Raw genomic sequence first — 27,229 nt, 5'->3', positions numbered from 1 at the left:
CGTCCAGAATTGCTACAGAGTGGGTCAAGTAACACGCTTCTGAGTTTAAACACGTCCGTTGGCCAACAAGCTCCCCAGACATGAACATTATTGAGCCCGCACTAGCCGTGCTAATGTTAGAAAGCTTATATGTGTATAGTCTCTGTAGCTAAGGTGACCGGTACGCCTACATGGTACATACAGAAATCGATCATTCGCTAGTAAAAATTCTCTGCGAACGAGACAAAAAGCCGGCCGGGGTGGCCGAGCGGTTCTAGGCACTACAGTCTGGAACCGCGCGACCGCTGCGGTAGCAATTTCGAATCCTGCCTCTGGCGTGGATGTGTGTGACGTCCTTAGGTTAGTTAGGTTTAAGTAGTTTTAAGTTCTAGGGGACTGGTGACCACTGATGTTAAGTCCCATACTGCTCAGAGCCATTTGAACCATTTTCGAGACAAAAATTTTTGATATTTTTAATACACGAAATGTGATAAAAACAGCGCCAACTGTTTGCTTATTTACTTTTAATTTTTCAAAGGTTCTTATGTATTCTTTTCATCGATGTTATCCCCTAAAAAATTGTCGCTATTAGATCTTACACACCAATCCCCGAAATACTTCTGGATCTCGATCTTACGGGAAAACTATTAACTTCCTCAGCGATGCGTTTTAATCTCACCTATGCTCGTAAAACAACAGCTCTTTAAAGCTTTCTTCATTTCTGGAAACAGAAAAGAGTCACATGGAACCCTGTCTGGCGAATATACTGGCTGAGGCGTCATTACAATATCGTTTTTTATTTTTATTTTTTTTTTCAAAAATTCACGAGCAAGCAACGAACCGTAAGCAGCTGCTTGTGGCGGAGTACAATCCGTGAATTGTTTCGCCACAAATCTGAGCGGTTTTTTATTTTCAGGTTTCTTCACACATTGGCGTTGAAATTGTAAGTAGTACTCCTTATAGTTCGTTCAACCTTGTGACGAGAACTAATTGTGCACAACGCCGTTAAAATCGAAGGCCGCAGTGAACATAAGCTTCACATTCGACCGCACTTGTCGAAATTTTTTCGGTCTTAGGGATCAAGATGATTCCACCAGTACGTTTAGCCGTAGTTTCTACATGACATCCGTAAACCCATGTTTCCTCACCTGTTATGACACGTTTCAGTAGTTGCGCAAAGTTGTTGACTACACCTAGCGACTCCTGAGCAATTTGCATCCGCAGCTGTTTTTGTTCGAAGTTCAACACAGTCATTTGCCGTCACGCCTTTCGTACCTAAACATCCGAAAAAATTTCGTAGCCTGAGCCACTTGATATGCCTACACCATCAGCTACCACTCTGACAGTGATTCGGCGATCATTCATAATAATAATAAGTTTTTCACGATTTCATCGCTTCTTAATATGCTGGAGTGTCCAGGGCGTTCATCATCTTCAGCGTCTTCACGCCCTTCTTCCAAACATGTATACCACTATTAACCCTTGTTTACACATAGCAAAGTCACCAAAGCAATATTAAAATTTATAAAACTTTGCTGCCTCTTGTAGCGAACTTGAATACAAATTTACGATCCATTTTTATACAAGGCGTCCGAGGAGGAATGGTCAGTATACAGGGACATGACAGGAACGATCATTCGAAGGAAAAAGACCCAGTAAACATGGTCTGTGCTGTGCATTCTGTAAGAGTTATGAGCACTTCTGCATCTTCGATACTGTGAAGAAATCTGTTGTACTGCAAGCTCTTTGCTTTCCGTATTTTGGTAGTAGTGTGGACCAAAACAAGAAAACAAGCTCTAATAAACATGGGCTCTAAAATGCTAACCTTAAGAGGTATGAGCACTCGTTCAGTTGAAGAGACGTATTTTGCAGCAGCGAAGATGAGCAACTACTCATAGTTCATTAGTTCCGCACTCTAAAGCCCAAAATTATTGGACTTTTCTTTCTTGTTTTGGTTCATATTACTACCTCTCAAAACATGGAAAGCAAAGAGCTTGCAGTAGAAGAGATTTGTTTCACGGTATCGGAAATGAAGAAGCCTTCATAGCTCTTAAGGTAAACATTTTAGAGCTCATGTTTACTGCACTTTTTTGCTTTAAACGTACGTTGCTTTCACATTCCTGAATATCGACTTCACCTCCTGGGACAATCTGTATTTAGAATGAATAATCGCCGATATTACCAAACCACACGTAACCTTTTTGACTGCTGACAACAGACCGAATGTTCTGTATGGCCAACGCTGTACAGATACTTTTCAGGCATATTTATCAACACAAAAACGAAAAACAATCGCGCGAATCGGAGAACACAGCATGTCATTCTCAATGGAGAGAAGTCTTCCGAAGTAAGAGTGATTTCAGGTGTGCCGCAGGGGAGTGTCGTAGGACCGTTGCTATTCACAATATACATAAATGACCTTGTGGATGACATCGGAAGTTCACTGAGGCTTTTTGCGGATGATCCTGTGGTATATCGAGAGGTTGTAACAATGGAAAATTGTACTGAAATGCAGGAGGATCTGCAGCGAATTGACGTTTGGTGCAGGGAATGGCAATTGAATCTCAATGTAGACAAGTGTACTGTGCTGCGAATACATAGAAAGATAGATCCCTTATCATTTAGCTACAAAATAGCAGGTCAGCAACTGGAAGCAGTTAATTCCATAAATTATCTGGGAGTAGGCATTAGGAGTGATTTAAAATGGAATGATCATATAAAGTTGATTGTCGGTAAAGCAGATGCCAGACTGAGATTCATTGGAAGAATCCTAAGCAAATGCAATCCGAAAACAAAGGAAGTAGGTTACAGTACGCTTGTTCGCCCACTGCTTGAATACTGCTCAGCAGTGTGGGATCCGTATCAGATAGGGTTGATAGAAGAGATAGAGAAGATCCAACGGAGAGCAGCGCGCTTCGTTACAGTATCATTTAGTAATCGCGAAAGCGTTACGGAGATGATAAATAAACTCCACTGGAAGACTCTGCAAGAGAGACGCTCAGTAGCTCGGTACGGGCTTTTGTTGAAGTTTCGAGAACATACCTTCACCGAAGAGTCAAGCCGTATATTGTTCCCTCCTACGTATATCTCGCGAAGAGACCATGGGGATAAAATCAGAGAGATTAGAGCCCACACAGAAGCATACCGACAATCCTTCTTTCCACGAACAATACGAGACTGGAATAGAAGCGAGAACCGATAGAGGTACTCAAGGTACCCTCCGCCACACACCGTCAGGTGGCTTGCGGAGTATGGATGTAGATGTAATACGACACGTGAAATTACAAAATATCAGTTACTTTTTGAAAGCAACTGGTTTGTAGATGTACGTTGTGAAATTGATGATTCAGACAGACACACTTGATTTAATATGTCTGTCATGTACTTTTTTTTTATACCTCCATGCGCACTTTTGCGTTTTCTTGATCAGAGATAAATCCAGGAGATATGTTTTAAATCTAAAAAAAAGGTTATGTTAAGTTTCATAATTATAACTTGAGTCTTTGAGCCTTGGCAACTCTGATTTAAATGTGGCGGTACACAACTGTTAAAGAGAGGCGGGTACACTTTTGTGTGCTCCGGAAGGAGTCTGAGTTGCCGGAAGCGTGGCAGCAGGCAGTTAAAATAAGAGGCCCCGTTATGAAGTAGGGCGTGCGAGTGTAGAGCACGCCAGCAGCAAGCTGCGAACACTGTGTCGCAACAGGCTGTTTTGCCCGACCGCTGTACTTCGGACGGATCGCTTGCCGTAGGTCTCGAGTCCGTCTGGTCGGCGCCAAGAGACATCGCAGACGAGGGGTTACTTGGGTGTAGTCCAGATACGGTAACGCTGATTCATCTCGTAGATCTGATATTTATTCCTGCGTCGTGCTGAGCTCTGTTGCCGAGACAAGTTAACTGGCAATAGCAGTGGAGTTACCTCTTTCTTATACACTTTGTCTGTTAGCCCAACTGTTACCTTCTGTTAAGGAAAGAATATGATGCCGTTTACCATTTGTAAATTTAGATAAAGTCTGTAACAATGTTTTGCTGGAATACTCTTTGAAATTCTGAGGGTTAAAAGGGAAATCAGTGGTTGAGAAGGAAGTGAGACGGGCCTGTGCCCTATTCCTCCATTTTATTGAAGCTGTGCATTTGAGAAAGCCAAGGAGAAATCTGTAGAGGAAGTTAAAGTTCAAGGAGAGGAAATAAAAAAAATGGTTCAAATGGCTCTAAGTACTATGGTACATAACATCTGAGGTCATCAGTCCCCTAGACTTAGAGCTACTTAAACTTAACTAACCGAAGGACATCACACACATCCATGGCCGAGGCAGCATTCGAACCTGCGACCGTAGCAGCAGCGCAGTTCCGGACTGAAGCGCCTAGAACCGCTCGGCAACAGCGGCCGGTAGAAATAAAAGCTTTGAGGTTTGCCGATAACATTGTAATTCAGTCAGAGATGAAAAAAGACTTGGAAGATCAATTGAATGTGGCCGAGTGGTTCTAGGTGCTTCAGTCCGGAACCGCGCGACTGCTACAGTCGCAGGTTCGAATCCTGCCTCGGGCATGGATGTGTGTGTTATCCTTAGGTTTAAGTAGTTCTAAGTCTAGAGGACTGATGACCTCAGATGTTAAGTCCCATAGTTCAAAATGGTTCAAATGGCTCTGAGCACTATGGGACTCAACTGCTGTGGTCATAAGTCCCATAGTGTTCAGAGCCAAATAAGCATGGCTGTGAAGACGCTTTGCAAAACTACGATGCGTCATAATGTAAAAACACCCAGGAATGCTGTCAGACTGAATCATACTGTTACACGAAAGCGTATGCCCTCATACTCCCAATCGAACGAAGGCTCCGCTTCAGTGAAGTAGTTGGGAAGCGCTGCAACATCCTCCGTACAGCCCGGATCCTTCACCGTGTGATTTACACTTCGTTGGGAACCTGAAGAAAGACATGCTTGGACGTGGATTGTAGCCGCACGAGGAGGTGCAAGAGTGAATGCTGTTGTGGGATCCATCTGCAGACGACCGCGTTGTACGAAACAGGAATTGATTGTCTCGTCTCCCAAACGGATAAATATCTTAACGCGTGTGGTGATTACTTTTGAATGATCCCATTCCGTGGTCGCATTGTGGCGAGTGTTCGGTATTGATTTGACTGCCCCTTATACTTCTACACGATTACTCTGCAATTCACACTTAAGCGCTGCGCAGAGGCTTCGTAGGGCCACTTTCAGACTATTTCTTGGCTATTCCACTCTCGGATAGCACGTGGGGAAGATGAAAATTTAAATTTGTCCGTGCAAGCTCTGATTTCTTATATTTTAATAGGATGGTCATTTTTCCCTCTGTAGATTGGTGCCAACAAAAAGTTTCGCATTCATGGGAGAAAGTTGGTGATTGAAATTTCGTGAAAAGATATTGTCCCAACGAAAACCGCCGTTGTTGTTGTGACTACCATCCCAACTTGCGTACTTCGCAATAATACAAAACAAGCTGAAATTTTTTGAAATTTTTCGATATTCTGCATCATTCCTATCTGGGAAGGATCCCATATCGCGCAGCGTTACTCCACAAAAGGACGGACAAGCATAATGTATGCAGTTTCAGTAGTAGACCAATTGCATCTTGTTAGTGTTCTGCCAGTAAAAGGCAGTCTTTTGTGCTCCTTTCCCACAACATTTTCTGTGTGATGGCTCCAATTTAATTTGTTTGTAATTTTAGCCCCTAGGTATTTAGCTGAATCGACAATCTGCATTATTCACCGTGCATATGAGATTTTTTTTTAATACTCATGAAGAGGACCTCACACTTTTTATTGTTTAGGATCAATTGGAACTTTTTGCACCTTGTAGATACCTTGTCTAAATCATTTTTCAAGTCGCTTTGGTCTTCTGATATTGCTAGAAGATAAGCATAAGCATCATCGTCTGAAACAATCTAAAACGACTGCCAAGATTGTCTCCTAAATCGTTTATACAAATTAACAACAGCAGAGGGCTTGTAATAATGCCTTAGGGAAACACAGATATAGCTTCGGTTTGAGTAGATGACTTCCCGTCAGTTACCACGAACTCTGACATTTGTAATTGGAAATGATGAATCCATCAGTCGCACAACTGAGACGATACTCCGTAGGTACGCAATTTGATTAACGCCGCTTCTGATGAACGGTATCAAAATCCTTATGGAAATGTAAAATTATGAAATGAGATGTCGATAGCACTCATTACTTCGTCTGAATAAAGAGCTACTTGTTTTTCACAAGAACGATATTTTCTGAATCCATGGTGGTTGTGTGTCAGTAGATCGTTTTCATCGAGGTATTTATGATGGTGGAACACATTATACACTGAAGCACCAAATAATCTGGTATAGACATGTAAACAGGCAGAATACGGCGCTACGGCCGGCAATGCCTATATAAAACAACAAGTGTCTGTCGCAGGTTTTAGATCTGTTACTGCTGCTAAAATGGCAGGTTACCAAGATTTAAGTGAGTTTAAACGTGGTGTTATACTCGACGCACGAGGGATGGGACCCAGCATTTCGAGGCAGCGATGAATGGGGATTTTCCCGTACGGCCACTTCACTAGCGTACCATGAATATAAGGAATCTGGTAAAACATCACGTCTCCGACATCGCTGCGGCCGGCAAAAGATCCTACAAGAACGGGACCAACGACGACTGAAGACAATCGTTCAACGTAACAGAATTGCAACCCTTCCGCAAATTGCTGCAGATTTCAATGCTGGGCCATCAAAAGTGTCAGCGTGTGAACCAATCAACGAACCATCATCGATATGGGCTTACGGAACCGAAGGCCCATTCCTGTACCCTTGATGACTGCACGACACAAAGCTTTACGCCTTGCCTGAGCCCGTCAACTCTGACACTGGACTGTTTAAATGTTCAAATGTGTGTGAAATCTTATGGGACTTAACTGCTAAGGTCATCAGTCCCTAAGCTTACACACTACTTAACCTAAATTATCCTAAGGACAAACACACTCACCCATGCCCGAGGGAGGACTCGAACCTCCGCCGGGACCAGGCGCTCAGTCGAGGACTGCAGCGCCTTAGACGGCTCGGCTAATCCCGCGCAGTATTGGACTGTTGATGACTGGAAGCATGTTGCCTGGTCGGACGAGTATCGTCTGAAATTGTATCGAGCGGATGGAAGTGTACGGGCATAGAGACAACCTCATGAATGCATGGACCTTGGATGTCAGCAGGGGAGCGGTCAAGCTGGTGGAGGCTCTGTAATGGTGTGGGCCATGTTCAGTTGGTGTGATATGGGACCCCTGTTGCGTCTGCATGCCACTCTGACAGGTGACACCTACGTAAGCATCCTGTCTGATCACCTGCATCCATTCGTGTCCGTTGTGCATTCCGACGGACTTGGGCAATTCCAGCAGGACATGGCAACACCCCACACGTCCAGGATAGCTACCGAGTAGCTCCAGGAACACTCTTCTAAGTTTAAACATTTCCGATGGCCACCAGACTCCCCAGACATGAATATTATTGAGCATGTTTGGGATGCCCTACACCCCCTCGTACTCTTACGGATTTGTGGACAGTCCTGCAGGATTCATGGCGTCAGTTCCGCCCAGCACTCTTCAGACATTAGTCGAGTCCATGCCATGTCGTGTTGCGGCACTTCTACACGCTCGCGGGGGCCCTTCACGATATTAGGCAAGTGTACCAGTTTCTTTGGCTCTTAAGTGTATGTTCAAAAATCCTGCTGAAGTTTGGTGTCAGTGACACGCGACTATAAGCGGATTACTTCTGTTTACTTTCTTGTATGTTGGTGAGACCTCTGCAACGTTCCAGTCCATCGGTTCGGACATTTCGTATAGCTAGCGGGTGTATATGATTCCTCGAAGGTCGGCTTGAATGTCGCAGTGATTTACTAGGCTTGGTCCTCTTGGAAGAGGTACCCCCTCTCTTTCTTCCTCCTTTGCTCTGATTTACCGACGTAGTTATCGAGGGGTCTTACAGTTTTACTTGAATTCTGAACCAAGCTGCAACTTGGGGCTTTTCACGTATACAACAAAAATCTTTGCTGGAAAGGGAAGGAAGGAAGATGTGAGTTAAGTCTTGCCGACAGCGCAGTCGTTAGGGACGGAGCACAAGCTAGGGTTACGAAAGGATAGGGGAGGAAATCGGCTGTGCCCTTTTCAAAGAAACCGTCCTGGCATTTGCTTCGAACGACTTAGGGAACTCACGAAAAACGTAAATCTGGGATGGCCGCACGGGAATTCGAACCGTCGTCCAACCGGATGGGAGTCCAGTGTGCTAACCGCTGCGCTATCTCGCTCGATATCGTAGCCGAAGCTGGCATAAGCTATTGTAACTGATACAGAAGATCACAGGGCCGACTGACGTAGAACCAAGGACCTTTTGGATTGTCGTCTGGAACTGAGTGGCTGGCTCTGAGCACTATGGGACTCAACTGCTGAGGTCATTAGTCCCCTAGAACTTAGAACTAGTTAAACCTAACTAACCTAAGGACATCACAAACATCCATGCCCGAGGCAGGATTCGAACCTGCGACCGTAGCGGCCTTGCGGTTCCAGACTGCAGCGCCTTTAACCGCACGGCCACTTCGGCCGGCTGGAACTGAGTGAATTTGATATTAGCAGTGATGCCTGTTTTTAATAAGCGTCTAGTGTCGCACCGTCTTCACAGCTGAGAATGTTAAGTTTTTCGCCGTTGGAAAAAGCCTTTGCCTCTTGTCATTTATTCGCGTGCCTCGGCATGGCTAGCACCATGAATAGCGACTGGAAATTTCCATATAAAAGTATTGGCGGCAACTACTAGAACAGACTTCCGGATGGCGTCCAAACGTTACAGGGTGAGGTATAATTACATTAGTTTCTGTACGAAGTTGTGTGTAACAGCATAACGTTCCCTTGATAATTTCGTCGCCGCAAGCTGAGCGCAAAGCCAGCTGAACAAGGACGGAGCACTTAATCGACCGTGGCCTTTTAAAAGAAACCGCCCACTGGCCACCTGAACAGGTTCCCGGACAGCCACGGAATCGAAAATGAAAGTTCGCAGATGAAACTGCACGCGCCTTATACGTCGAAAATAAATTTCCTGGTAGTTTAAAACTGTGTGCTGGATCTTCTCTACAAGTCTAGAGTGACAAACAACAGTTTCATTCAAGGGCGATAGCCAACCGTAATTAGGATAGGTTATATTTATACAAGGTGTCCGAGGAGGAATGATCAATATTCAGGGGACTGACGGGAACGATCATGCGAAGCAAAAAAAGTCTGGTAAACAAGGGCTGAAAAAAGAAAAGAAAAAAAAAAAGAAAAGGGATGTTGGTAGATCTCCTAAATTCATATGATCTGACGCAAACTGTGTTTTTTCCAACTAGGGTGCAGGGGAACAGTAGCACAGTCATAGGCAATATTTTTATTCATTCTTCATTACTAGATGGGCATTCTGTTAGTAAAAGCGTGAATGGCCTTTCAGACCATTATGCACAAATTTTAACACTAAAAGGCTTTTGTACTCAAACCAATGTCATATTTAATTACAAACTATGTAGGAAAGTTACTCCAACAGCAATAGAGGGTTTTTTTAAAACTTGTCAAGGAAGAAGAGTGGCAGGATGTTTATAGTGCCGATAACATAGATGACAAATACAATGCTTTCATTAACACATTTCTCATGCTTTTTGAGAGTTGGTTTCCATTAGAACATTCCAAACGGGGTACTAGAAGTAATGGGCAGCCCGGGTGGCTGACTAGTGGGATAAGGATATCATGTAAAACAAAGCGGGAATTATGTCACAATGTTAGAAGTAGTCACAATCAAGCTACACTAGCCCATTACAAACAGTATTGTAAGGTGCTTCAAAATGTTGTTAGGAAGGCAAAGAGTACGTAGTATTCAAATAGAATAGCTAATTCACAAGATAAAATTAAAACCATATGGTCAGTTGTGAAGGAAGTATCTGGTCAGCAATACAAGGTCGACGATATAAAGTCAGTTCGCAGTAAAAATATTTCTGTTACTGATAAATCAGATATATTTACAGTATTTAACAATCATTTTCTGGGCATTGCTGGTGAATTAAATAAAAATTTAGTTTCTACAGGAAATAATATAACTTTCTTGGCAAATGCCTTTCCGAGATTGATGTCTGAAATACTCCTCTGTGATACAGACAAGAGAGAGATAGAGTCAATAATTAAATCACTGAAGACTAAGGACCCTCATGGTTATGATGGAGTGTGTAGCAGAATATTAAAGTACTGTGCTGCACATGTTAGCCCTGTATTTAGCCGTATTTGTAATTTTTCCTTTAGGAATGGTCAGTTTCCTGAGCGATTAAAGTACTCAGTAGTAAAGCCGCTTTATAAAAAGGGAGAAAGGGATAATGTAGACAATTTTAGACCTATTTCTATGCCATCAATGTTTGCAAAAGTTATTGAAAAGGCTGTGTATGTAAGGATAATTGATCATTTTATATCATACGATTTGCTATCAGATGTACAGTTCGGCTTTAGAAGTCGTTTAACAACTCAAAATGCTATATTCTCTTTTCTCTGTGAGGTACTGGATGGGCTAAACAAAAAGTTTGGAACGCTTGCCGTATTTTTTGATTTAACTAAGGCATTTGATTGTGTTGATCACAAAATATTGCTCCAGAAGTTGGACCATTACGGAAGTGGCCTACCGAGCCGAACGCCGGTCCGTGAGCAAATAAATATAATTTTGGGGAACATTATGGAAATGTGCTCTCTTTAACAATCTTGCCATGTTCTACCGAGCACCGACGGAAAATTCAGTTAATGGTCCTTTTTTTACGTATGTGTAGGCTTGCTTGTACAGGTATTTAAGTCAGTGTTTGGGAAACTGCGTTTCTCCGTAGTCCAGGGCGACCAGGGACGTAGCAGAGTTCTGGACGATGTCTTGGGAACACAGGTGCGCGGGGACCGTGTGACTTCACGCTTGGAGGACCCGTATTAACTTAGGGCGCGGGGGCGGACTTCCTGTGAGCGGAGCACACGTGGGTGGCGGGAACAGGGGGAGCGGCGGCAGATTTGCAGTCGGTGCCGGCCTGAGTTACACTGCTAAACCGTGATTATGCTTATGTTTCACGTGTAGAGGATCCGAGAAAAGTACAGAGTGACCCATAAGTCCGTTAACAATTGAAAAGTCAATCCTGCAGGGAATATTGTAGGTAGAGAGATAAAAGTTGACACACATGCTTGAAATGTCATGGTGTTTTATTGAAACCAAAAAAAGTGCACAAAATGGCAGCAGATGGCGCTTCATATAATACAAAAGCAATAATTAATATAAGAGTTGATTTTTATCCAAGACGATGTTCTACACTACTGGCCATTAAATTTGCTACACCACGAAGACGACGTGCTACAGACGCGAAATTTAACCGACAGGAAGAAGATGCTGTGCTATGCAAATGATTAGCTTTTCAGAGCATCCACACAAGGTTGGCGCCGGTGGCGACACCTACAACGTGCTGACATGAGGAAAGTTTCGAACCAATTTCTCATACACAAACAGCAGGTGACCGGCGTTGCCTGGTGAAACGTTGTTGTGATACCTCGTGTAAGGAGGAGAAATGGGTTACGTCACGTTTCCGACTTTGATAAAGGTCGGATTGTAGCCTATCGCGATTGCGGTTTATAGTATCGTGACATTGCTGCTTGCGTTGGTCGAAATCCAATGACTGTTAGCAGAATATGGAATCGGTGGGTTCAGGAGGGTAATACGGAACGCCGTGCTGGATCCCAACGGCCTCGTATCACTAACAGTCGAGATGACAGGCATCTTATCCTCATGGCTGTAACGGATCGTGCAACCACGTCTCGATCCCTGAGTCAACAGATGGGGACGTTTGCAAGACAACAACCATCTGCACGAACAGTTCGACGACGTTTGCAGCAGCATGGACTATCAGCTCGGAGACCATGGCTGCGGTTACCCTTGACGCTGCATCACAGACAAGAGCGCCTGCGATGGTGTACTCAACGACGAACCTGGGTGCACGAATGGCAAAACGTCATTTTTTCGGATGAATCCAGGTTCTGTTTACAGCATCATGATGGTCGCATCCGTGTTTGGCGACATCGCGGTGAACGCGCATTGGAAGCGTGTATTCCTCATCGCCTTACTGGCGTATCACCCGGCGTGATGGTATGGGGTGCCATTGGTTACACGTCTCGGTCACCTCTTGTTCCCATTGACGGCACCTTGAACAGTGGACGGTACATTTCAGTTGTGTTAGACCTGTGGCTCTACCCTTCATTCGATCCCTGCGAAACCCTACATTTCAGCAGGATAATGCACGACCGCATGTTACAGGTCCTTTACGGGCCTTTCTGGATACAGAAAATGTTCGACTGCTGCTCTGGCCAGCACATTCTCCAGATCTCTCACCAATTGAAAACGTCTGGTCAATGGTGACCGAGCAAATGGCTCGTCACAATACGCCACTCACTACTCTTGGTGAACTGTGGTATCGTGTTGAAGCTGCATGGGCACTTGTACCTGTACACGCCATCCAAGCTCTGTTTGACTCAATCCCCAGGTGTATCAAGGCCGTTATTACGGCTAGAGGTGATTGTTCTGGGTACTGAATTCTCAGGATATATGCACCCAAATTGCGTGAAAATGTTGTCACATGTCAGTTCTAGTATAATATATTTGTCCAATGAATACCCGTTTATCATCTGCATTTCTTCTTGGTGTAGCAATTTTAATGGCCAGTAGTGTAATAACGATTGATCAACATGTTGGCCGCTATTCATCAACAGTACATGTAGTCGAGTGGCAACGTTTTGTACAGCGGCCGGCCTGGGTGGCCTAGCGGTTCTAAGCGCTACAATCTGGAACCGCTACGGTCGCAGGTTCGAATCCTGCCTCGGGCATGGGTGTGTGTGATGTCCTTAGGTTAGTTAGGTTTAAGTAGTTCTAAGTTCTAGGGGACTGATGACCTCAGAAGTTAAGTCGCATAGTGCACAGAGCCATTTGAACCATTTTTTTGTACAGCACTGTACAGCACATAAGTAGGTATGGTGAGAAACTACCATCGGTTGTTGTCTTTTAGCATTCCTATTGGGGTCGGACGATCGCGGTAGACTTCAGACTTCAGATAACCTCACAACCAGTAGTCACACGGACTGACGTTTGACGTTGGCAGACCTTGGAGGCGAAGCGTGACTGCCTCACCAGACAATGTGCGAAAGAGATCTTTCACACGTGTAACAACGTGGCGTATAGCGCCATCTTGCATAAGATGCATTCTAGGATGACAATAGTCGTCTACGTAGGGCTGCATATACACGAGCACTCACAAACCCTATCGCACATCAACTGATCCTTAATCCACCCGATCCTAATCCCACAGAAAATGAATGTGATTATTTGGAACAGCGATTATAACGTAGCAGTCAACATCCATGACTTTCCGTCAATTACTACGACCTGTGATTTTTCTGACCAGAAATCACGAATCCGGCCGCACAGTTGAGACGATACTCCACTGGCACGCAATCTGATTAGAAGCCGCTTGTGAAGAACATCGTCAAAAGCCTTCTGGAAACCTAGAGATATGGACTCAATTTGAGAACCCCTGTCTGATACGGCGTAAACTCAAGTGCCGGCAAGCCTGCCGGAAACGAGAGAGCAGGGAGGGTAGTGAAGACGTCAGCCAATTGCACGCTGTCCGGCCCCTCTCCAGGACGACAAGGCGACCGCAGTGACCTCTGTGGTCCCGGCCCACTTAGACAGCAGTATCAAGAGTAGGCACCTCAAGACGAGCGACTTAGGAATTGTATGTACTGAAGAAATTTCTCATATGCATGTCGCCCTTTGCTTGCGACACTTCTGTGTTATTGTCAGAGTATTGTCATGGTTCATTTTGTAATAAAACTCATTAATACGATTTCTTTGAATGTTGTCTAGCGATCCGAGTAGGCAGGCTTCCTAGCCGCACATATTCGACGAATAGGCAGGATGCAACATTGTGGATAGCACTCATTTCTCAGTGTGAATATTGAGCCAGTTGTGCTTCACGGGAACGATATTTTCTGTCCAGAAGATATCTTGTTGTAGAGCAGAGAATGGCGTCTACAGTAAATCTTCCGTACTTAGGGCGTAGTCTTTTATTATTTTTATTAATTTACATGTCTATTTCCGTAGGACGAAATTGGGGAGCGAATCTCCATGGTCATGAAACATGTGAGTATATGAAATTACAACAGAAGAGTAATTATGAATCAAATAATATGTTTATGAATCGTAAAAAGACGACGAGCTATAAGTTTATGTAAACGCAATCAACAGTGTAACACAGCGGTTAGCTTAATTTTTCAAGGAACTCGCCGACAGTACAAAAGGAGTGACCCATGAGGAAACTCTTCATTTTAGATTTGAAAGTGCGTGGATTAATGCTAGGCAACGGCCTTGCCGCAGTGGATACACCGGTTCCCGTGAGATCACCGAAGTTAAGCGCTGTCGGGCGTCGTCGGCACTTGGATGGGTGACCATCCAGGCCGCCATGCGCTGTTGCCATTTTCCGGGGTGCACTCAGTCTCGTGATGCCAATTGAGGAGCTATTCGACCGAATAGTCTCGGCTTCGGTCAAGAATACCATCATAACGACCGGGAGAGTCGTGTGCTGACCCCACGCCCCTCCTGTCTGCATCCTCCACTGAGGATGACACGGCGGTCGGATGGTCCCGGTAGGCAACTCGTGGTCTGAAGACGGAGTGGATTAATGATAAGATTTTTGAATTCTTGTGGTAGCTTACTTATGGATGCAGAGGAATACTGCACGCCTTTTACAAAAGAGTCAATGAGGTGCGATCCAACAGCAGATTGGATTTCTGCCTAGTATTAACTGAGTTAAAGCTGCTAATTCTTGGGAATAAGCTGATATTGTTAACAAGAAACTATATTAGAGGCGAGAAAGAAAGAGAGAGTGAGAGAGGGACGGGGGGGGGGGGGGGGGAAGGCCAGTGTCAGAAAACCCAGGCTAATGCATAGGGGTCGGCATGAGGTTTGCGAACTTAACGACATATACATTAAATGTATTCGCAGTTGCGAATATGAACAACCATCAGCTGTAGAATGGAATGATGACAATGAAAATTTGTGCCGGACCGGGAATCGAACCGGGACTGCCCGCTTATCGCGAGCGGTCGCCTTACCATTTTGCTATCCGTGCACGATTCACGGCCGGACCCAAATTTCCATATGTCGTCAGCCATGCGTCCACAACCTGTACTCGTACATGTTGTTGTTGTGGTCTTCAGTCCTGAGACTGGTTTGATGCAGCTCTCCATGCTTCTCTATCCTGTGCAAGCTTCTTCATCTCCCAGTACCTACTGCAACCTACATCCTTCTGAATCTGCTTAGTGTATTGATCTCTTGGTCTCCCTCTACGATTTTTACCCTCCACGCTGCCCTCCAATGCTAAATTTGTGATCCCTCGATGCCTCAGAACATGTCCTACCAACCGATCCCTTCTTCTAGTCAAGTTGTGCCACAAACTCCTCTTCTCCCCAATCATATTCAATACCTCCTCATTAGTTACGTGATCTACCCACCTTATCTTCAGCATTCTTCTGTAGCACCACATTTCGAAAGCTTCTATTCTCTTCTTGTCCAAACTAGTTATCGTCCATGTCTCACTTCCATACATGGCTACACTCCATACAAATACTTTCAGAAACGACTTCCTGACACCTAAATCTATATTCGATGTTAACAAATTTCTCTTCTTGAGAAACGCTTTCCTTGCCATTGACAGCCTACATTTTATATCCTCTCTACTTCGACCATCATCGGTTATTTTACTCCCTAAATAGCAAAACTCCTTTACTACTTTAAGTGTCTCATTTCCTAATCTAATTCTCTCACCATCACCCGACTTAATTTGACTACATTCCATTATCCTCGTTTTGCTTTTGTTGATGTTCATCTTATATCCTCCTTTCAAGACACTGTCCATTCCGTTCAACTGCTCTTCCAAGTCCTTTGCTGTCTCTGACAGAATTACAATGTCATCGGCGAACCTCAAAGTTTTTACTTCTTCTCCATGAATTTTAATACCTACTCCGAATTTTTCTTTTGTTTCCTTTACTGCTTGCTCAATATACAGATTGAATAACATCGGGGACAGGCTACAACCCTGTCTCACTCCTTTCCCAACCACTGCTTCCCTTTCATGCCCCTCGACTCTTATAACTGCCATCTGGTTTCTGTACAAATTGTAAATAGCCTTTCGCTCCCTGTATTTTACCCCTGCCACCTTCAGAATTTGAAAGAGAGTATTCCAGTCAACATTGTCAAAAGCTTTCTCTAAGTCTACAAATGCTAGAAACGTAGGTTAGCCTTTTCTTAATCTTTCTTCCAAGATAAATCGTAAGGTCAGTATTGCCTCACGTGTTCCAACATTTCTACGGAATCCAAACTGATCTTCCCCGAGGTCGGCTTCTACCAGTTTTTCCATTCGTCTGTAAAGAATTCGTGTTAGTATTTTGCAGCTGTGACTTATTAAACTGATAGTTCGGTAACTTTCACATCTGTCAACACCTGCTTTCTTTGGGATTGGAATTATTATATTCTTCTTAAAGTCTGAGGGTATTTCGCCTGCCTCATACATCGTGCTCACCAGATGGTAGAGTTTTGTCATGACTGGCTCTCCCGAGGCCATCAGTAGTTCTAATGGAATGTTGTCTACTCCCGGGGCCTTGTTTTGACTCAGGTCTTTCAGTGCTCTGTCAAACTCTTCACGCAGTATCTTATCTCCCATTTCATCTTCATCTACATCCTCTTCCATTTCCATAATATTGTCTTCAAGTACATCGCCCTTGTATAAACCCTCTATATACTCCTTCCACCTTTCTGCTTTCCCTTCTTTGCTTAGAACTGGGTTGCCATCTGAGCTCTTGATATTCATACAAGTGGTTCTCTTCTCTCCAAAGGTCTCTTTAATTTTCCTGTAGGCAGTATCTATCTTACCCCTAGTGAGACAAGCCTCTACATCCTTACATTTGTCCTCTAGCCATCCCTGCTTAGCCATTCTGCACTTCCTGTCGATATCATTTTTGAGACGTTTGTATTCCTTTTTGCCTGCTTCATTTACTGCATTTTTATATTTTCTCCTTTCATCAATTAAATTCAATATTTCTTCTGTTACCCAAGGATTTCTATTATCCCGCGTCTTTTTACTTACTTGATCGTCTGCTGCCTTCACCACTTCATCCCTCAGAGCTACCCATTCTTCTTCTACTGTATTTCTTTCCCCCATTCCTGTCAATTGTTCCCTAATGCTTTCCCTGAAACTCTCTACAACCTCTGGTTCTTTCAGTTTATCCAGGTCCCATCTCCTTAAATTCCCACCTTTTCGCAGTTTCTTCAGTTTCAATCTGCAGTTCATAACCAATAGATTGTGGTCAGAATCTACATCTGCCCCAGGAAATGTCTTACAATTTAAAACCTGGTTCCTAAATCTCTGTCTTACCATTATATAATCAATCTGAAACCTGTCAGTATCTCCAGGCTTCTTCCATGTATACAGCCTCCTTTCATGATTCTTGAACCAAGTGTTAGCTATGATTAAGTTATGCTCTGTGCAAAATTCTACAAGGCGGCTTCCTCTTTCATTCCTTCCCCCCAGTCCATATTCACCTACTATGTTTCCTTCTCTCCCTTTTCCTACTGACGAATTCCAGTCACCCATGACTATTAAATTTTCGTCTCCCTTCACTACCTGAATAATTTCTTTTATCTCGTCATACATTTCATCTATTTCTTCATCATCTGCAGAGCTAGTTGGCATATAAACTTGTACTACTGTAGTAGGCATGGGCTTTGTGTCTATCTTGGCCACAATAATGCGTTCACTATGCTGTTTGTAGTAGCTAACCCGCACTCCTATTTTTTTATTCATTATTAAACCTACTCCTGCATTACCCCTATTTGATTTTGTATTTATAACCCTGTAATCACCTGACCAAAAGTCTTGTTCCTCCTGCCACCGAACTTCACTAATTCCCACTATATCTAACTTTAACCTATCCATCTCCCTTTTTAAATTTTCTAACCTACCTGCCCGATTAAGTGATCTGACATTCCACGCTCCGATCCGTAGAACGCCAGTTTTCTTTCTCCTGATAACGACGTCCTCTTGAGTAGTCCCCGCCCGGAGATCCGAATGGGGGACTATTTTACCTCCGGAATATTTTACCCAAGAGGACGCCATCATCATTTAATCATACAGTAGAGCTGCATGTCCTCGGGAAAAATTACGGCTGTAGTTTCCCCTTGCTTTCAGCCGTTCGCAGTACCAGCACAGCAAGGCCGTTTTGGTTAATGTTACAAGGCCAGATCAGTCAATCATCCAGACTGTTGCCCCTGCACATACTGAAAAGGCTGCTGCCCCTCTTCAGGAACCACATGTTTGTCTGGCCTCTCAACAGATACCCCTCCGTTGTGGTTGCACCTACGGTACGGCCATCTGTATCGCTGAGGCACGCAAGCCTCCCCACCAACGGCAAGGTCCATGGTTCATGGGGGGGGGGGGGGGGTACTCGTACATATATTATGTATATTCCCGTAGTGATGAGACGTTTACTTGAAAGTCGCTTGCCTGGTGTCGGCGGTTAAGTACGATATTGCAGTGCCTGTGTTATTCCGAATTACAGTGCAACGTTCGTTTGGACACGCATGCATGTCCGAAGGAACTTTGCATCTTATTTCAGAATAACACAGTCACTGAAATACGTTATACACTACCTATTACTCGAACCGTCCTTTCTGAGTCAGAAATACGCACTGAGAATGTGAACATTTACCCCAAAATATAAAACATATGTTTTAAATGAATGAAAATGAGGAAAGTAGACTACTTGTCTTGTCGAACTATCACTGACTTCAGATACTGTTCTAATAGTAAAAATTGCAGCATTAAGTCTGTGGACGAGATCCCGAACATGGGCTTTCCACGACAGTTTTCTGTCTATCTGAATGCCTAGAAATTTGAACTGTTCAGTCTCAATAATCATCTGCCCATTCGTGTAATCAGAACGTCAGGTTTTGTTGAGTTGTGTGTTGTTGTTGTTATCGTCTTCAGTCCTGAGACTGGTTTGATGCAGCTCTCCATGCTACCCTATCCTGTGCAAGCTTCTTCATCTCCCAGTACCTACTGCAACCTACATCCTTCTGAATCTGCTTAGTGTATTCATCTCTTGGTCTCCCTCTACGATTTTTACCCTCCACGCTGCCCTCCAATGCTAAATTTGTGATCCCTTGATGCCTCAGAACATGTCCTACCAACCGATCCCTTCTTCTAGTCAAGTTGTGCCACAACTCCCCCTCTCCCCAATTCTATTCAATACTTCCTCATTAGTTGTGTGATCTACCCATCTAATCTTCAGCATTCTTTTGTAGCACCACATTTCGAAAGCTTCTATTCTCTTCTTGTCCAAACTAGTTATCGTCCATTTTTCACTTCCATACATGGCTACACTCCATACAAATACTTTCTGTAACGACTTCCTGACACTTAAATCTATACTCGATATTAACAAATTTCTCTTCTTCAGAAACGCTTTCCTTGCCATTGCCAGTCTACATTTTATGTCCTCCCCACTTCGACCATCATCAGTTATTTTGCTACCCAAATAGCAAAACTCCTTTACTACTTCAAGTGTCTCATTTCCTAATCTAATTCCCTCAGCATCACCTGACATAATTCGACTACATTCCATTATCCTCGTTTTGCTTTTGTTGATGTTCATCTTTATACCACCTTTCACGACACTGTCCATTCCGTTCCGCTCTTGTGTGTTAGAAATTGTAAAAACTGAGTCTCACTGTGATTTAGCGTTAGTTTATTTTCTACAAGCCATGAAATTATGTCTTGAGCTGCACAATTTGAAATGTGCCAGTGTTGCATACAACACCCGTAACTACTAAATTGGTGTCATTAGCAAACAGAAATATTTTAGAATCACCTGCAATACTGCCGGCCTGGGTGGCCGAGCGGTTATACCCGCTGCAGTTGGACCCGCGCGACGGCTACGGTCGCAGGTTCGAATCCTGCCTCGGGCATGGGTGTGTGTGATTTCGTTCGGTTAGTTAGGTTTAAGTAGTTCTAGGGGACTGATGACCTCAGAAGTTAAGTCCCATAGTGCTCAGAGCCATTTGAACCATTTCGAACCTGTAATACTACATATCATTTATGTAAATAAGGAATAGAAGTGGCCCCAGCACTGATCCCTGGGACACACCACATTTATAGGTGCCCCAATCGGACCCCACATCATAGCCATTCTCAATACTATGGAGAATGACCTTTTGCTGTCTGTTCTTCAAGTAAGAGGTGAACCAATTGTGAGATATTCACCGGACGGTATTCGCGTTTCGCGGGAGATTTGCTCTAATAGCGGCGCATTGGCCCGCAGCCGGAGCCACGGATTTTGGCGGCGCACGGCGGTGGTCGCCGCGTCCAATAAGCGAGCTGTTTCCTAAGTACCTCAGAGCCGGCGAGACTCGGTCGAACCGGCGCGGCGGTGCGGCTTAATGAGGAAACGCCTACTCCTGCAGGCGGCCTTTTGTGTGCCCGCCGCGTTCCCACGCAGCGCCCCTCACGAGGTACTCTTGCCCTTTGGGAATCGTACTTGCTTATTCCGCGAATAATCTGGACAAGTAAGTGGAAGCGACGTGGGAGGAGTCTGTACACTGTCGAGACACTTTGTGATGGCCGCGTACTTCGTGACGTTAGCAGGCTATGGCAGCAGCATGGACGCTTATCCTGAGGGCGTTTCCAGGGGGGCGGGGTCAGGCAGACCTACGGGCGAACAAAAAAGGACGACTAAGGAGGAGGAGGAAAGAAAGGAGAAGAACGTAGGACACTAGAATGGTAACTAGGCGAACATACAAGGGGCAGTCAGGGGAAAGCGAGACAGACTAGACATTGAGGAGACAAATGTCATGGGGTAGCGATATGAGCATATGCAAATGGCGGTAGTATCGCGTACATAAGATATAAGAAGAGAATACAAGCTTTCGAAATGTGGTGCTACAGAAGAATGCTGAAGATTAGATGGGTAGATCACATAACTAATGAGGAGGCATTGAATAGAATTGGGGAGGAGAGGAGTTTGTGGCACAACTTGACAAGAAGAAGGGACCGGTTGGTAGGACGTGTTCTGAGGCATCAAGGGATCACAAATTTAGCATTGGAGGGCAGCGTGGAGGGTAAAAATCGTAGAGGGAGACCGAGAGATGAATATAGTAAGCAGATTGAGAAGGATGTAGGTTGCAGTAGGTACTGGGAGATGAAGAAGCTTGCACAGGATAGAGTAGCATGGAGAGCTGCATCAAACCAATCTCTGGACTGAAGACGACAACAACAACAAGATATAAAAGGGCAGTGCATTGGCGGAGCTGTCGTTTGTATTTAGGAGATTCATGTGAAAAGGTTTCCGGCGTGATTATGGCCGCACGACGGGAATTACCAGACTGAATGCGGAGTGGAAATGGAGCTAGACGCATGGGACATTCCATTTCGAAAATCGTTTAGTAACTCAGTACTGCGGAATCCACAGAGTCAAGAGTGTGTCGAGAATACCAGTTTTCAGGCGTTACCTCTCACCACGGACAACGCAGTGGCCGACGGCCTTCACGTAACGACCGAGAGCAGCGGCGTTTGCCTGGAGTTGTCAGTGTTAACAGACAAGCAACGCTGTGTGAAATAAACGCAGAAATCAGTGTGGGACGTACGACGAACTTATCCTTTAGGACAGTGCGGCGAAATTTGGCGTTGATGGGCTATGGCAGTAGACGACCGACGCGAGTGCCTTTGCTAATGTCACGACATCGCCTGCAGCGCCTCTCCTGGGCTAGTGACCATATCGGCTGGACCCCAGATGACTGGAGAACCGTGAACTTGGTAATGTTATCTGAGCCACACTGCCCCTTCCTTAACTAATTTGTGCGTAATTTTATTCTGAGAAGTTCAGTAATGTATGTCAATACCAAGTGAAGTGCAGTTGGACAGCAAGAAACTTTTTAGCGAGCAATCCCCGCAACGCTAGTAGTTGTGAATCTTTGAGTATGTACTAAAAAAAAAGACAATTTATTTATTAAAAAAAGAGGACTGTTAATCTGTATCTTGTGGAAAGAGAACGTATTGGTACCTTTAACGAAAATTGATATTTTAGTGATAAAACCGAGTAAAGTATGTGTAAGAGTTCCCAGAATGACATTTTCACTCTGCAGCGGAGTGTGAGCTGATATGAAACTTCCTGGCAGATTAAAACTGTGTGCCGGACCGAGACTCGAACTCGGGACCTTTACCTTTCGCGGGCAAGTGCTCTACCAACTGAGCTATCCAAGCACGACTCACGCCCCGTCCTCACAGCTTTACTTCTGCCAGTACCTCGTCTCCTAACTTCCAAACTTTACAGAAGCTGTCCGCTGCAGAGTGAAAATCTCATTGTGGAAACATGCCCTAGGCTGTGGATAAGCCATGTCTCCATAGTATCCTTTGTTCCAGGCGTGCTAGTTCTGCAAGGTTCGCAGGAGAGCTTCTGTAAAGTTTTGACGGTATGAGACGTACTGACAGAAGTAAAGCTGTGAGGACGGTGCGTGAGTCGTGCTTGGGTAGCTCAGTTGGTAGAGCACTTGCCCGCGAAAGGCAAAGGTCCCGAGTTCGAGTCTCGGTCCGGTACACAGTTTTAATCTGCCAGGAAGTTTCATGTGTAAGAGTTGCCAAACATTTATGTATACAAATTTTTTGAAAGTGAATAATAGAAATATCTTGTTTTTGGACAAGGAGGTGAACATCATTGTGCCGGCCGCTGTGGTCTAGCGGTTCTAGGCGCTCAGTCCGGAGCCGCGCGACTGCTACGGTCGCAGGTTCGAATCCTGCCTCGGGCATGGATGTGTGTGATGTCCTTAGGTTAGTTAGGTTTAAGTAGTTCTAAGTTCTAGGGGACTGATGACCATAGATGTTAAGTCCCATAGTGCTCAGAGCCATTTGAACCATTTTTGTGAACATCATTGTCGTCGCTGTCTATTAATCGACAGAATTGTAAATTTACAAAGTTCACGAAAATGCATGAAAAGAAATGCATTCTGTATAGTTTTCATTCAATAAGTAACAACCTCTCATACTTTCTTAATTACAGTAATTGGATTATGTTCTTGTACAAAGTATGGTGCTGAACTCCACTGGCCAATTTTGATGTAGCAGGTCGTGTAGTTTGAGGGAAGTTTGTGTGCCAAGCAATCTCCTTTTCTCGCGAAAAGCAGATTGCTGTTTGATCTTATTTACTTAACAACAGTGGTCCCTTAGGTATGAAAAGCTACGAAAACTTGGGATCAAAGCTATCCGCAATATGGCCAAGTAACAAACAGAGTCGTATTTTAAACCTTAAAGAACAATAACGTCCTCCAAATTGTAACATATCACCAACTGGTGCAGAAGCTGATCATTCAAGGAGGCAGCAACCAAAATTCAGGTACCAGTTACGACTTACAAAGTAAAAATCTCAATCAAAAATCAATGTCTCTCTCTCTCCATACACATATATAAATATTCATATTATTAAGATAAGTCATTTTATAACCTGGTCACATGACTTCCAATTTCAGTTGGTAAGAGCTTATGGTAGTGTTCGAGTGGGCCGCTCACGTCACGAAGCCATGGAACCAAGTTGTAAACAAGGCACTGTGCAAGCTGGTGGTGGCACCATAACGGTATGGGGTGTGTTTACATGGAGCGGACTGGGTCCTCTGCACCAAGTGATCCGATCATTCACTAGAAATGGTTATGTACGGCTACTTGTAAACCATTTGCAGCCATTGATGGACTTCATGTTCCCAAACAACGATGGAGTTTTTATGGATGGCAGTGCGCCATGTCACCGGGTCACATTTGCTCGCGATTGGTTTGAAGAACGTTCTGGACAATTCGGGCGAATTAGGAGGTGCATTCAAGTTCTAAGGCCTCCGATTTTTTTTCTAATTAACTACTCACCCGAAATCGATGAAACTGGCGTTACTTCTCGACGTAATCGCCCTGCAGACGTACACCTTTTTCACAACGCTGACGCCATGATTCCATGGCAGCGGCGAAGGCTTCTTTAGGAGTCTGTTTTGACCACTGGAAAATCGCTGAGGCAATAGTAGCACGGCTGGTGAATGTGCAGCCACGGAGAGTGTCTTTCATTGTTGGAAAAAGCCAAAAGTCACTAGGAGCCAGGTCAGCTGAGTATGGAGAATGAGGAATCACTTCAAAGTTGTTATCACGAAGAACCTGTTGCGTAACGTTAGCTCGATGTGCGGGTGCGTTGTCTTGGTGAAGCAGCACACGCGCAGCCCTTCCCGGACGTTTTTCTTGCAGTGCAGGAAGGAATTTGTTCTTCAAAACATTTTCGTAGGATGCACCTGTTACCCTAGTGCCCTTTGGAACGCAATGGGCAAGGATTACGCCCTCGCTGTCCCAGAACATGGACACCATCATTTTTTCAGCACTGGCGGTTACCCGAAATTTTTTTGGTGGCGGTGAATCTGTGTGCTTCCATTGAGCTGACTGGCGCTTTGTTTCTGGATTGAAAAATGGCATCCACGTCTCATCCATTGTCACAACCGACGAAAAGAAAGTCCCATTCGTGCTGTCGTTACGCGTCAACATTGCTTGGCAACATGCCACACGGACAGCCGTGTGGTCGTCCGTCAGCATTCGTGGCACCCACCTGGATGACACTTTTCGCATTTTCAGGTCGTCATGCAGGATTGTGTGCACAGAACCCACAGAAATGCCAACTCTGGAGGCGATCTGTTCAACAGTCATTCGGCGATCCCCCAAAACAATTCTGTCCACTTTCTCGATCATGTCGTCAGACCGGCTTGTGGGAGCCCGAGGTTGTTTCGGTTTGTTGTCACACGATGTTCTGCCTTCATTAAACTGTCGCACCCACGAACGCACTTTCGACACATCCATAACTCCATCACCACATGTCTCCTTCAACTGTCGATGAATTTCAATTGGTTTCACACCACGCAAATTCAGAAAACGAATCATTGCACGCTGTTCGAGTAAGGAAAACGTCGCCATTTTAAGTATTTAAAACAGTTCTCGTTCTCGTCGCTGGCAGTAAAATTCCATCTGCCGTATGGTGCTGCCATCTCTGGGACGTATTGACAATGAACGCGGCCTCATTTTAAAACAATGCGCATGTTTCTATCTCTTTCCAGTCCAGAGAAAAAAAATCGGAGGCCTTAGAACTTGAATGCACCTCGTATTTGCCCACTCAGATCGCCCGACACGAATCCCGTTTAAGATTTATGGGAGGTAATTGAGAGGCCAGTTGGTGTACAAAATCCTGCGGCGGCAACACGTCCGCAATTGTGTACGGCTATAGAGGCATCATGGCTCGATATTTCTGTACGGGGTTTCCAACGACTTGTTGAGTCTACGCCACGTAGAGTTGCTGCACTAGGCCGAGCAAATGGATGTCCGACACGATATTAGGAGGTATCCCATGATCATTGTGTAAAGGGCGTGGCGCGGACGTTGGTAACGCAGTTGTGTCTGCGTGTAGAAGTGCCCTCTATTGGGAATCAGGAAGGAGCAGCGCGACCCTTCAGCACTGTGCCATTTGCCTGTTACACGTGCTCGACGTTATGTCAGCGCGTCGTGTGCGCGTCCGATTTCACTACGGAGGCCGGGAAAGAGGAACAGCGAGGTGTAATGCGGATTTTAACTGCGGAAGCGGTGTCGAGGAGTGAAATTAATGCCCGTATGGCTGCTGTGTATGGCGAACATAGTATGTCGTGTCCGGGTGTGTTTGCGTGGAATAAACGATTTCGAGAAAGTCGGATATCGTCGAAAGATAGCAGTCGCCCAGGACAGGCTCACCGTGTCATTACCCCTTTTGCCGTTGCTGCGGTGAATACTGCCGTCGGGCCGGTATTACACTGTCAAATGTCTTTGTCAAATGTCTTTGTCAAAGATATTTGATGGTGTAATAGGGAACTTTGTCAAATGTCGTCCAATATTTCATCAAATCTAGGGCCTCGCTGTAGATTTGATCAAAGAAGTCGCTTGTCTTCTGTTCACCGCAATGTGACATGTTACCACACGGAGCGCTAGCATCGCTACATTCTGTCGTCTGTAGTGTTTTTATAAACATTGCCGGTAAATACAATTAGTGTTTGCCGACAACTACAAAAGTAATAGAGATGTATGAAGCTGATGAGGCGCCTTATAACGTGAGGCGCGCTGAATACAAAAATAGATTACGAAGATTGGAGACCTGACCTAACCTAACCTAACCTTCTCCTGTAGCAAGGAATCGGAGTGTTATAGTGAGCCTGTCTTCTGCAGATGTAACAGTTCTTAAGTGAATATTGTGCTTTGTGATATGAGGATACACTTCACTGAGCACGTACAGAAATGTGTGCTCATCCATTCTTAAGTAATTGATGTACGACTTGAATTCCTCCACTATAAGCTCACGTAACAACAGTGCAATTGTGGTACATGCAACTGCTGCAGTTAATAAGTTGTTGTTGTCAGCCATCTTGAACTTTGACGAAAAATATGATGACAGTGTAATACCCCTTCTAGCGCTACGTCAAAGATCTTTGTCAAATATATTTGACGGAATATTTGATCACATCTTTGATCAAATCTTTGACAAAGAAATTTGATAGTGTAATACCGGCCTCAGAAATGACCAACGGCGGACGGTGAAAGACATAGGGCTCTTATCGGGCATCAGTCACGATACCACTCAACGCCATCACGACGGAGCACGTGAAGTTCAGGAAAATCTGTGCGCAGCAGGTTCCCCACACACTGACGGAGGAGCAGGAGCTGAACAAAATATCGACGTCATTGCAGTAACTGGACGTTATATCGACGAAGAATATCGTCTGCTGTCCCGTATTGTCGCGGGAGATGAAATATGGTGTCATCATTTTGAGCCACAGAGCAAGTGCTAGAGCTATCAGTGGAAGCACACGGTTTCACATCCCTCGAAAAAAATCCAAAGCCATACACGCAGTCTCTGGGAAAGTCATGTCGACACTTTTCTTTGAGTGCAAGCTGTTCACTGACTTTCCGGAACACGGCGCTAAAATTAACCCACCGCGGTACGCGGACACTTTGCAAAAATTCAAGCGCGCAATCAAGTCCAAACGCCAAGGAATATTGACGGCTAGCATCATTCTGTTGCAGGACAATGTCCACACACAC

At 44.7% G+C, this 27,229-nt stretch overlaps 1 protein-coding gene and 1 pseudogene across 1 annotated transcript in view; both read left to right on the top strand.

Moving 5' to 3' along the window:
• Window positions 1–27,229, top strand: part of LOC126177067 (TBC1 domain family member 12-like) — a 337,379-nt gene that overhangs the window by 70,827 nt on the left and 239,323 nt on the right. The window lies entirely within an intron of this gene.
• LOC126177758 (5S ribosomal RNA) lies at window positions 14,406–14,523 on the top strand (annotated as a pseudogene).

This window comes from Schistocerca cancellata, chromosome 3 (assembly GCF_023864275.1).
Source record: "Schistocerca cancellata isolate TAMUIC-IGC-003103 chromosome 3, iqSchCanc2.1, whole genome shotgun sequence".
NCBI lineage: Eukaryota > Metazoa > Arthropoda > Insecta > Orthoptera > Acrididae > Schistocerca > Schistocerca cancellata.
This window is presented reverse-complemented; position numbering and strand designations above follow the sequence as displayed.